This window comes from Marmota monax, unplaced genomic scaffold (genome assembly GCF_021218885.2).
Source record: "Marmota monax isolate L192 unplaced genomic scaffold, Marmota_monax_Labrador192_F-V1.1 WCK01_AAM20220418_F8-fsc00449, whole genome shotgun sequence".
Classification (NCBI taxonomy): Eukaryota; Metazoa; Chordata; class Mammalia; order Rodentia; family Sciuridae; genus Marmota; species Marmota monax.
The window spans coordinates 778,561-790,476 of record NW_026695239.1 but is presented as its reverse complement, the minus strand read 5'-3'; the positions used below and the strand labels follow the sequence as shown (position 1 = coordinate 790,476).

Sequence of the window (11,916 nt, the reverse complement as noted above, 5' to 3'; positions counted from 1 at the left end):
GACAGGTTCTTGCTAAGTTACTGAGGCCGACTTTGAACTTGTTGTCCTCCTGCCTCACTTAGCCTCCTAAGTAGTTAGGATTATAGGCGTGCGCCACTGAGTACACCCATTATTTTTTTTCAACTCATTTAAAGAATGTTTTTAAATTTCCAGGATTTTGAGCTTTTTCTTTTTATTGTTATTAATATCCTATCATAATTGCATTGTATGAAGGATCAGATATATTGTTTCTTTGGATTTTGTTGAGGCTAGATTTATGGTTTTGCACATAGTTGACTGCATTAATGTAGTGTGTGTGCAAATGTTGAATACAACATTTATATCATTATATCACACTTGCTAATTATCTCATTTGCTATTTTCTTTTTCTATGCTGGAAATTCAACCTAGGAATTTGTCCATGTTAGGCCAGGTCTCTCCCACTAGGTTATATCCCCAGCCCCTAATTATTGATTTTTAGTTTTATTTGCTTCATCTATCAATAATTGAGGTTTGTAAATATTCATTATTATGATAGATTTGCCATGTTCTCCTTGACTACTATTTTTGCTTTTTATATTTAATTGTTTTGCTAGTGAATACACGGCATATAAATTTAGAATTGTTATATTTCTTGGTGAATTAAACATTTTATCATTATGAAGTTACCCTAGTCATTACGTTTATTTATTTATTTATTTAAAGAGAGAGATAGAAAGATAGAGACAGAGAGAATTTTTAATATTTATTTTTTAGTTTTCGGCAGACACAACATCTTTATTTGTATGTGGTGCTGAGGATCGAACCCGGGCCGCACACATGCCAGGCCAACGCGATACCGCTTGAGCCACATCCCCAGCCCCTATTTTTTAATTTTTTAATTGAAATATTTATGTTAAAAGCATATACTGTTTTACCACATGGTAAGTCATTAAAAAATGGGAGCTACAGTGTTGGTTCTTCATTGCTATACTGTTTGCTTCAATAATTGCTATTTGATATGAATATAGATGACAAGCTTTCCTTTGGTTGGGACTTGCCTTTTTCTAGCCTTATATTTTCTATCTTGGTCCTTATGTTTTAGATGTAAACAACTAAAGACACATTTATTTTTTTTTAATATGTTTCAGTTGTCAATGGATCTTTATTTTATTTTTTTATTTATATATGGTGCTGAGAATTGAATTCAGTGCCTCACACATGCTAGGCAAGCGCTCTACCACTGAACCACAACCCCTAAAGACTCATTTAAAAAATCAAATCTGATACCCTTTTTCTATTAATTGTGGAGTTTATTCAGTTTATGTTTGTTGTTGCCTGTTGGGCACAGTAGCTCATGCCTAAAATCCCAGTGACTCAGAAGGCTGAAGCAGGAGGATCCAGACCAGCCTCAGCAATATATTGAGGCCTTAAGCAACTTCGCCAGATATTGTCTCAAAATAAAATATAAAAAGTGCTGGGGATGTGGCTCAGTGATTAAACATCCCTGGGTTCAATCCCCTGTACAAAAAAAAAAAAAGTTTAAAAAAATGTTTTTTGTTGTTGACTTTTTATTTGGGCTTGTTTTTATCATCTTACTATCCACTGTTTTTCATGCTTATTTTTATTCTCTTCCCAACAACTTTTCTGTTCTTTTAAAGTTGATCGGGTTTTTTCATGGTTTATTTCCCCCCTTTACTTGTTTGGAATTTATCTTGTGTAAAGCTTATTCATTTAATAGTTATCCTATTTTAAGTACATTAAACCTTGAGTTGAGTTGGGCACAGTGGTGCACTCTTATAATCCTTGTGACTCAGATTCTGAGACAGGACTGCAAATTGAAGGACCGACTCAGCGACTTAGTGAGACTGTCTCTAAATAAAATATAAAAAGGACTGAATGTATAGCTCAGTGGTAGAACATCCCAGGGTTCAATCCTCAGGACCACTCATGCACCCCCCCACACACACACACACACAAGAAACCTTGGTGACTTTTTTCCTTCTCTGCCCAGTTGCCAAGATAAAAACAAAACAGAAGGATAGCTATCTTCTTCTAAACCACAAGTTTATCTTTTATTTACTTTTGATGCAGGGATCTTTTTTTTTTTTTTTAATGCTGGGGATTGAACCCAGTGTCTCAAACATGCTAAGCAGGTGCTCTATTGCTGAGTACTCCAGTCCAAGGATTTCTTTAGACTATCTGCCCTAGACTCTATCTTGTATATACCACACTTGGTGAAGCCTGCATAGGAAAATTTGGGATCAATGATCAAGCTTATTTATTTGCTGTACTGAAGACTGAGCCTAGGATTGCTCTATGGCTGAGCTATATCCCTAGTTCCCCTTTTTTCTTTTAATTTTTTAAAAATTTTTAAAAATTTAACTGATTTTATTTTTAAATACGTGACAGAAGAATGCATCACAATTCTTATTACACATATAGAGCACAATTTTTCATATTTCTGTATATAAAGTATGTTCACTCCAATTCAGATCTTCATACATGTACTTTGTTTTTTTTTAGAGAGAATTCTTTAAATATTTATTTATTTATTTTTAATATTTTGGCGGATACAACATCTTTGTTTGTATGTTGTGCTGAGGATGGAACCCGGGCTGCACGCATGCCAGGTGAGCGCTACAGCTTGAGCCACATCCCCAGCCCCCTCCATACATGTACTTTGGATAATATGTCCATCACATTCCATCATCATTGCTAATCGTCTGCCCCCTTCCTTTCCCTCCCATGCTTCTGCCCTATCTAGAGTTCCTCTATTCCTCCCATGCTCCCCATCCCTACTCCATTATGAGTCAGTCACCTTAGAGAAAACTTTCAGCATTTGTTTTTTTGGGATTGGCTAACTTAACATTATCTTCTCCAACTCCATCCATTTACCTGCAAATGCCATGACTTTATTCTCTTTTAATGCTGAGTAATATTCCATTGTGTGTATATACCACATTTTCTTTATCCATTTCATTCATCTACTGAAGGGCATCTAGGTTGGTTCCACAGTTTAGCTATTGTGAATTGTGCTGCTATAAACATTGATGTGGCTGTGTCCCTGTAGTATGCTGTTTTTAAGTCCTTTGGGTAGAAACTGGGGAGAGGGATAGCTGGGTCCAACGGTGGTTCCATTCTCAGTTTTCTAAGGAATCTCCATACTGCTTTCCAGATTGGCTGCACCAATCTGCAGTCCCACCAGCAATGTATGAGTGTGCCTTTTCCCCCACATCCTCGCCAACACTTATTGTTGTCTTCATAATAGGCCTGGAGTGAGATGATATCTTAGAGTAGTTTTGATTTGCATTTCTCTAATTGCTAGAGATGATGAATATTTTTTTCATATATTTGTTGATTGATTGTATATCCTCTTCTGAAGTGTTTGTTCAGGTCCTTCGCCCACTTATCAATTGGGTTGTTTGTTTTTTTTCTTTGGTGTTTGGCTTTTTGAGTTCTTTATATACCCTAGAGATTAGTGCTGTATCTGATGTGTGAGGGGTAAAAATTTGCTCCCAAGATGTAGGCTCTCTATTCACCTCACAGATTGTTTCTTTTGCTGAGAAGAATCCGTTCCATTTACTGATTCTTCATTTTAATTCTTGCGCCAAGGAGTCTTAAGAAAGTTGGGTCCTGGGCTGGGGATGTGGCTCAAGCGGTAGCGTGTTTGCCTGGTATGCATGCAGCCCGGGTTCGATCCTCAGCTCCACATACAGACAAAGATGTTGTGTCCGCCGATAACTAAAAAATAAATATTAAAATTCTCTGTCTCTCTCTCTCTTAAAAAAAAAAAAAAAAGATGGCTATCTTCCAATATTGACTTCTCTCATTTCCTTCTCGCCTGACTTTTAAAAAAAAAAAAGAAAGTTGGGTCCTAACCCACATAATGGAGATTAGAGCCTACTTTTTCTTCTATTAGAGGCAGAGTCTCTGATTTAATTCCTAGGTCCTTGATCCACTTTGAGTTTTGTGCATGGTGAGAGATAGGGGTTTAATTTCATTTTGTTGCATATGGATTTCCAGTTTTCCCAACACCATTTGTTGAAGATGCTATCTTTTCTCCAGTGCATGTTTTTGGCACCTTTGTCTAATATAATTGTAATTTTGTAGGTTAATGTCTGTGTCCTCTATTCTGTACCATTGGTCTACCAGTCTGTTTTGGTGCCAATACCAAGCTGTTTTTCTTACTATTGCTCTATAGTATAGTTTAAGTAAGGTCTGGTATAGTGATGCCACCTGCTTCACTCTTCCTGCTAGGAATTGCTTTAGCTATTCTGGGTCTCTTATTTTTCCAGATGAATTTCATGATTGCTTTTTCTATTTCTATAGGAATGTCATTGGGATTTTGATCGGAATTGCATTAAATCTGTATAGTGCTTTTGGTAGTATGGTCATTTTGATAATATTAATTCTGCCTATCCAAGAGCAAGGAAGACCTTTCCATCTTCTAAGGTCTTCTTTAGAATCATATGATCATCTCAATAGATGCAAAAAAAGCATTTGACAAAATACAGCACCCCTTAATGTTCAAAACACTTGGGGCTGGGGATATGGCTCAAGTGGTAGAGCGCTCGCCTGGCCTGCGTGTGACCCGGGTTTGATCCTCAGCACCACATACAAACAAAAGATGTTGTGTTCGCCGAAAACTGAAAAATAAATATTAAAATGATTCTCTCTCTCTCTCTTTAAAAAAACAAACAAACAAAAAAAACACAACAGTGCTCACTTCGGCAAAAATTGGAATGATACAGAGAAAATTAGCATGGCCCCTGCGCAAGGATGACACACAAATTCGTGAAGCATTCTATATTTTTGAATTGTAATGTAAAAAAATTATGAATGTAATGCACTACACTATTGTCATGTATGTAAGAAATAATAAAAAAATAAAAAATAAAACAAAATAAACAAAAAAAACACTAGAAAAACTAGGGATAACAGGAACATATCTCAACATCGTAAAGGCTATCTACGCTAAGCCCCAGGCCAACATCACTCTAAATGGAGAAAAATTAAAATCAATTCCTCTAAAAACTGGAACAAGGCAGGGATGCCCTCTTTCACCACTTCTATTTAACATAGTTTTTGAAACACTGGCCAGAGCAATTAGACAGATGAAAGAAATTAAAGGGATACTTATGGGAAAATAAATTAGCACTATTTTCTGATGATATGATTCTATACCTAGAAGCTTCCACAAATTAAAAGTGAACTTGGCACATTTGAAGAAGAAGAGAAAGTAACCACAATGGATTGGGAGCCTATCATGGACTAGAAACTCTGTGAACAATGTGAAATGCACTGTAAGAGGAGGAGAATTTTATCCAGACTTTCTGGCTCTGAATATGCCTTCATCTAAACTCTAACAACTATATGATTTAAGACACATCCTTCCACCTATTTGCCTCTGTTCCATTAGCTGTAAAATGGGATTTCCGTAAAGCTGATGAAGCCAGCCAGCACATACAAGGGCAGTGCCTGACATGGAATCCTCACCCTAGGAGGGAATACTTATCATTTCTAATTACATATGTATGTCTGAGGAAACCAAGGATTAAGGAGTTTAAATAACCTTCCAAGATAAACTAACTTGTGTGATTAAGAGGAGAGGGTGGGGGCTGTGTGTGGTGGTGACTCAGGAGGCTGAGGCAGCGGGTCACAACTTCAAGGCCAGCTTCAGAAAAATTGCAAGGCCACAAGCACCTTAGTGAGACCCTGTCTTAAAAAAATAAAAATAAAAATGCTGGGGATGGAGCTCAGTGGTAGAGTGACTCTGGTTCCAGTATCCACCACCGCATCCCCCCACCCCAGCTTCCCCCACAAAAAAAAAAAAAAAAAAAAAACAAGAAAAGAAGACAATGACAACAATGAACAACAAGAGGCAACAAGAGGGTGGAATTCAGACTGGAAATTCCTTAATTTCCAAATCTGTTTGTCACTCTCCAATATGCCCTGAAGACACAAAATGGATAGACTCAAGCCAGCTAATTCCTTTTACCTCTTATCAAAATGAAACTTCTATTTTATTTTTTGATCTGCCTAATGTTGTACTATTAAAAAGGGTTATAAACGCCTGATATGATAATAATTGAATGCCAGCCGCGAGGCCTCAGCCCACATTGGAGGCATGAAAACTCTGCAGAGGCAGCAGTGACTGCAGCATGCCCCTGGAAATGTTGGCATGGACTAGCCACAGATGGAGCCCATCCCTGTGTGCAAGGCAAGCAGTGACCCCAGGGTCAGGGACCCTGAGCCTCTGGACCCACGAACCGCCGCCAGGGGCGCTGTCCCGCGCAGCAGCCTGCAGCCCTGAGAGGGGCCTGCGCTGGGGGCAGAGAAGCAGTTGCTTGGGGTGAATCAGAGGGCGGTGGCCGCCTTAGGGAAGGGCGCAACTGGCACCTTCCATGGCGCCCTTTGACATAGCGCACGACTCAGCAGAAGGGAGGACACACCGATGGCGCACAAAGCACTGGAGCGCGTGCCCCCCAGTGGCCAACAGACTCCGGGTTCTGAGCACCTGAAGATCCTAAGTCCCTGAGAACTCACAGGTCCTGGGGTCCTGTCAGGGATCTGTCCACAAGTTATCACAGGCCAAGACTACCCCATTTATGATTCTGGGTTCCAATGCCTGCCAATGCATGCAGGCATGCTGTCTCAGCTGCTTGGAAATGGTTGATTCCAATATTGTGCTTTTCATTCCTTATAATTCCTGCCAGACCCACAAATGCTTTTCTCTAGGGGATCCAAAAGCCTTTTAAAATTCCTATGAAAGAAGGATGTTTCAGGGAGAACCTAGGAGCCATTCCCGTGCCTATGTAAGTTGTTCTTCATTTCATTCAGTAATTCGTGTTTTGGGGCAATACTAGTGAATGACCCCGGGACCTGATGCTCTCATCCAAGTTAAGGGTTCCTCCACTGAGCTATGACCCTTTGCATATCTGCCTCTCCCTCACTCATTCCTCTCTCCCTCTGCCCCTGCCCCTCCCCCCCAGGGCAAAGAGATTGAATTCAGAGATGCTCTACCACTTAAATAATTTCCGTTTCTTGTATGTGTTTACATCCGCATGTACTTTTTACTTTTGCAGTAGCTTTCCATTATTTGGCCAGGCTGGCCTTGAACTTGCCATTCTAAGGCTCATTTCCCCTGAGTGACAGTAGAGCTGGGTGCCACCTCTCCTAAGTACACACGGTAAAGCTGAGCCCAGCAACATGCCATTGTTTATGAAGGACCCACTCTGGGTGTGCATTGTGCATGCTGGATATTTGATAGTCAACTAAACACATGAGATATTAATGCTTTGCCATGCAGGCTGATGCCCATCTTCCATTCTAATGACCGGGTTAGCTGTGGAAGTAGCATCATGAGTCCCTGGCCAGTCTGGGCCAATGCACAACCCTGTCTCAAAGTGAAATGAAAAAGTGGTGGGAAATAGAGCTCATTGCTTACCTATCCTGTGTGACAACGTGGGATCCATCCTCACTAATATGAAAAAAGCCAAAAACAAACAAACAAACAAAACACATCCAACAAAGGAATAAAGAATTGGAAAAGACATAGAATTGGAGAGATGGACAGATTTAGGGAAGCCTGTACAGTGGCTGTGGGTTAGCCAAAGCATGCATTTAGGTTAAAATTTATAGCAAGTGCCCAAGAAGAAAAGGAAGGGGAGAGAGGACCCGGGGACACAGCACAGCAGGTGAGCATGGAGCCTTTCTGAAGGAGGTGAGAGGCACTAGAGCAGAAGGGGCACCACAAGGTGAGTTCAGGGCAGCAGTAAAGGGAGGACCAAGGGCAAGAAGAGTTCCAGTTAGCAGGGTGGGGCATCTCTTCCAGGGCTTACTCTGTGCAAGAGAAATCCTGGGATTCTACTGAAGGAAAAGGGCCTGGACAGGAGGTAGGGGAGCATGCTTCATGGCTACAAGGTGGCAGAGGTGGGACACAGGCCTGTTGTGACTGCAGAGCCTCTTCCTAGGGGCTCCAAAGGTGGACGATGTTAGATGGTGTGCAGGCATAGAAAGCTGGCAGCCATCAAGGCTGCTGTGGGTTTCATTCCTTGGTGGCCCAGAGTGAGGCGAGCCAGGGCATGGCTGGCCCTTTTGGGGGAAGCTGAGGAATCTTTGCAATGCAGAGGGCTGCTTCTGGAGCCCAGCTGCTGTTCACTCAGGCCATTCATGGACCCAAGGCCAGAACTGGCCCTAAACTCTTCAGAGCATGGCTTCACCTGAGTGGACTCAATGCTCAGGGCCATGCCTGGGGTATATGGCCATGAGAGCAGGAGGCCTGTTTCCGAAGAAGAATCCTCTGCTTCATGGGCAGGACTAGCAGGGGATGAGGGTGTTCCACAGAGGCATTGTCTGAATCCACTGTGTGGATGGATCGCTGTCTTCAGCTCCACATTCAGACTCTGAAAGTGAAGGCTAAGTCCTCCAAGTCCTGCCAGGCTCTCTCCCAAGTCTGGGATGGGAATGTATTTCAGCATGGGGCCAGGACTGGTGAAACACCTGTGGGCTCCTTTCCGGAGCATTAGCCTGTGTGTCACAACAAAGCAGGTAGGGAGACCTTGGGTGACCCTCGTGGATGAGCTGAGAAATGTGTGGACTTTTCAGTGAGGCAGTTGAACCTAGGCCAGCAATCCTTCTCTCCCCAGACAGAAATCGGTGCCATGAGATACATTTATTCCCCACAGTCCAACAGTAGCTTTCACAAGAGGATTGGAAATGGAGTCAGGGCCTGCTTGCCTCTCAGAGGAAGTTGGTTGTGATGTAGGAAACTGGAACTGAAGTCTCTGTCCACAGCAGGGGGATGAAATTCTACAGGTGTAAATCCTTGAAGAAAGTGTAGACTCCTTCTTGTGTTTGGGAGGGTTCCGTGAAGATCAGAGCCATTTTGAGTCACTTCCCCAGAAGTGGCCACCAAAGACAAAAAATCCCCAGCTGCCCTTGTCAGCTTCAGGGTTGTATTTAGTGACAGGGTTCCTGACTGGACTTCCTCCTATCACAGGTCCCAAAGGGGCATGAGAGGCTGGTCCAGGTCACTTTCTCCTTCCCAAAGAAACAAAGAGGCCTAGGACATGTAATCACCTGAGGCCAAGAACTGAATGCCTGTAGCTTCAGGACACAAGAGGGCAGGATTTTCCATTCCTCTAACCTCAATGGGGCTTCAAACTCAGGGGCCATTTCCTGTTTGCCAGTGGAATGAAGCCTCAGGGTGGGCCAAGCCCATCTCCCTTCTGAGTGGCTGCTGGTCTTTCTTGTGGCCTTCCCTGCCCAAATGCCACTCTACAGCATCTATCTATCCAAGAGCACAGAGGCAGCCAGGGATGCCCTGTGCTAGGAGCCTCCCTCAGGGGTGATTTGGCATATGAGGAGTGATCTTCCAGTCTTTCCTGGCCAGTGGTCTATGCTGTGCCTCTGACCTTGGCTGGCAGCAGCATGAGCAGCCGCTTAGCTCTGTGTGCACCAGGAAAGTGGACCTGAGGCTCCTGGCATGGGGGGCAAATTCTTGAAGTTCCTTGGGAGCAGGGAAAGGCCTCAGCCTCTTGGGTTGCCCTAAACGGTGAGCACAGGGTGCTCAGTCAACACGCATTTGGTGAGGGAGTGCCCCTGCCAGGAGTGGCCTCCTGTTCCCTTTCCATTCCTCCACACTGAGTTGTCTGTCCTTGGGCCTGCTCAGAAGCCTTGGTTATTGTATGGATATTGCCTTCTGGGAGGCTTCTTTGCTCCTAATACTGGGGCATGGTTTCCTCTGTGTTGAAAGAATGGGAGACAACAGTCTTGCCTTCCACTGTGCACCAAACAAACCAAAGTGGCTTGCTGCCACCCTGAAAGAAGCAATGTTGCCTCTCCCTGGAGATGTGGAGGAGGGGGCACCTACGCCCATGCTTGAGACCATGATACTGGACAGACTCTTAACCACTTGACACCATCCACACTTCTTGATATATTTTGTGCTTGAGTGAATTTTGAAACCCCAATATTTTCACCTATGTGGGGCACTAGGAAATAGAAGCAGAGAAAGGCCAGCTGCTGGTTATTTCCTGGGGCCCCTGGGTCTCTGCCTGCTGCCACTTCACCTATTTTTGTCACACAGCTCGAGAATCCCAGCAGTCCCTCCTGGCTGGGGGGCAATAAACCCACAGAGTCCTGAGACTTCTCATGAGACCATGTTGCAAGGGATACCCCATGATCCTGGCTGTTGCCTCTTTCTCAGAATCCAGGTAGAAGTGATGTGGACCCCCTAGAGTGTAGGGAGCTACAGGACTTGGGCACAGGGCTGCTTTGGAGATTGGGAGCCTTCGTAGTGCACCCACATGATACCATGGAAAGAGACATGGGTGCTATTCAAAATCTCCCAGAAGCCACTGGCAGTTCTGGGGTAAATGAAGGCTCTCTCTGAAAATCAGTCCCTACACACTTCAAGTCATGCACAGTCAGGCACAATCAGAGCCAAGAGAGGAGTCCACTCTCCCTCTCTCACTGTAGGACTCAGGGTGGGGTAGAATTGCATGTCATCCCTGGTTCCCCCCCTTCCTGTGTTGTGTCACCTCTGTGTTTGTGTATGACAGACACATGACTCCAGCATGAGGGTTGCCCAGGTGGTTCACACATGCATGGGCACATACAGGTGATGACCATCTCCAAAGCAGAGGGTGGAAGGATCCCGAGGATATATTAGGAAGCTCTGGAGAGCCTGTGAGGCCCCCTGGATTCTTGAGACTCACACCCATGGTCAGAAGGAGGAGATGGGTCTGAACCCAGCTCTGTCTCCCCCAACCAGGGCAGCTTCTGGCAAGACCTAGATCTTCCTGGGGAAGAGATCCAGGCTGTGTTGGCAGAACTCTGTCCACTTGTGCATAGGCCATGGGAAGATGGCAGCAGCCAGCACCCCAGGTGGCCTTTGGAACCATCATGTGTGAAAAAGGGACTCAGGTAAGGAGTCACAGAGGAAGTGACCTCACTTCCTTGGCGATGGAACATACAGAACTTGGAACCCTCCTAGCTAGGTCCCAACAGTCCACCTCCAGCCCCTGTCCGTTCACTTGAGTTGACAAGACAAGCAGAGAGCCATGAGCTGTTGTGGTCCAGTCCTCAGTGGACACACTGGCCTCAGGAAAGCCCTTCATAGTGGCCTTTCACGTGTGTGGAGGCGCTGGGTCAGCCGTGGGTCCAGAACACTCGGGCGACTTTTCACAAGGACACTGGAGGTGAGACAAGACAGACAGTTGCAGGTGACCAGAGTCTAACCCGCTTCTGCGACTCCCCTTGGGACAGCCTCAGAGCCTCACCAAATGCGAGTGGGTGTGGGTGCCTGTGTTTCCCTCATTTCAACTGAGAATTAGAAGGGAAGGAAAGCGTTTTGTTTGGTTTTTCACTTGAATGTATGACAGTGAGACATTTTGCAGATGATACTGTTTCCTGGTTGAAATGTCCCTCTTTGATCCCTGAAACTAGGGAGGTGACAAGCGTTCGTCCCTGGCTGTGTCCCGTCTGGTGGACAGCTTCACCTCACTGGTCCGCCAGGAGTTGGAGAAGGACCTCGTGAATGTCCTGCAGAGGGGGCACTCTTCTTGGCTGGAAGGATTGTTGTGCAGACGCCCAAAGGTGCTCAGCATCCAGAAAGTGCTGGAGCTCCTCAGTCAAAAGTGTGTATGACCTCCAGGCCCCGGGACATGGCCATCTCTTGGGTGGATGGGATGCCGGGCACCACTCTGGACCTCTGGCCACTCTGTGGGATGTAGGATATTCACAGGAGAACCCCACTGGGGTGTCGAGCCAACCAAGTAGGATGAGCCCTAGGAGTGTAGGTCTCAGGCCTTATCCACTGGGCCAGGCTTCCAAGGCCTCAGGACTTCCCCCGGGGTGCCTGTCCTGCCCCTGTGGGGAACTCTTCTGCCTCAGCCCAACTGGACAGAGGCCTCAGGAAGAGCAGTTTGCACGCTGGGGAAGGAGCATGTG

At 44.7% G+C, this 11,916-nt stretch overlaps 1 pseudogene; it reads left to right on the top strand.

The window, feature by feature from the left end:
- The first annotated feature begins 4,679 nt into the window (after positions 1-4,679).
- LOC124089817 (U6 spliceosomal RNA) lies at positions 4,680-4,775 on the top strand (annotated as a pseudogene).
- The last annotated feature ends 7,141 nt before the right edge of the window (positions 4,776-11,916 follow it).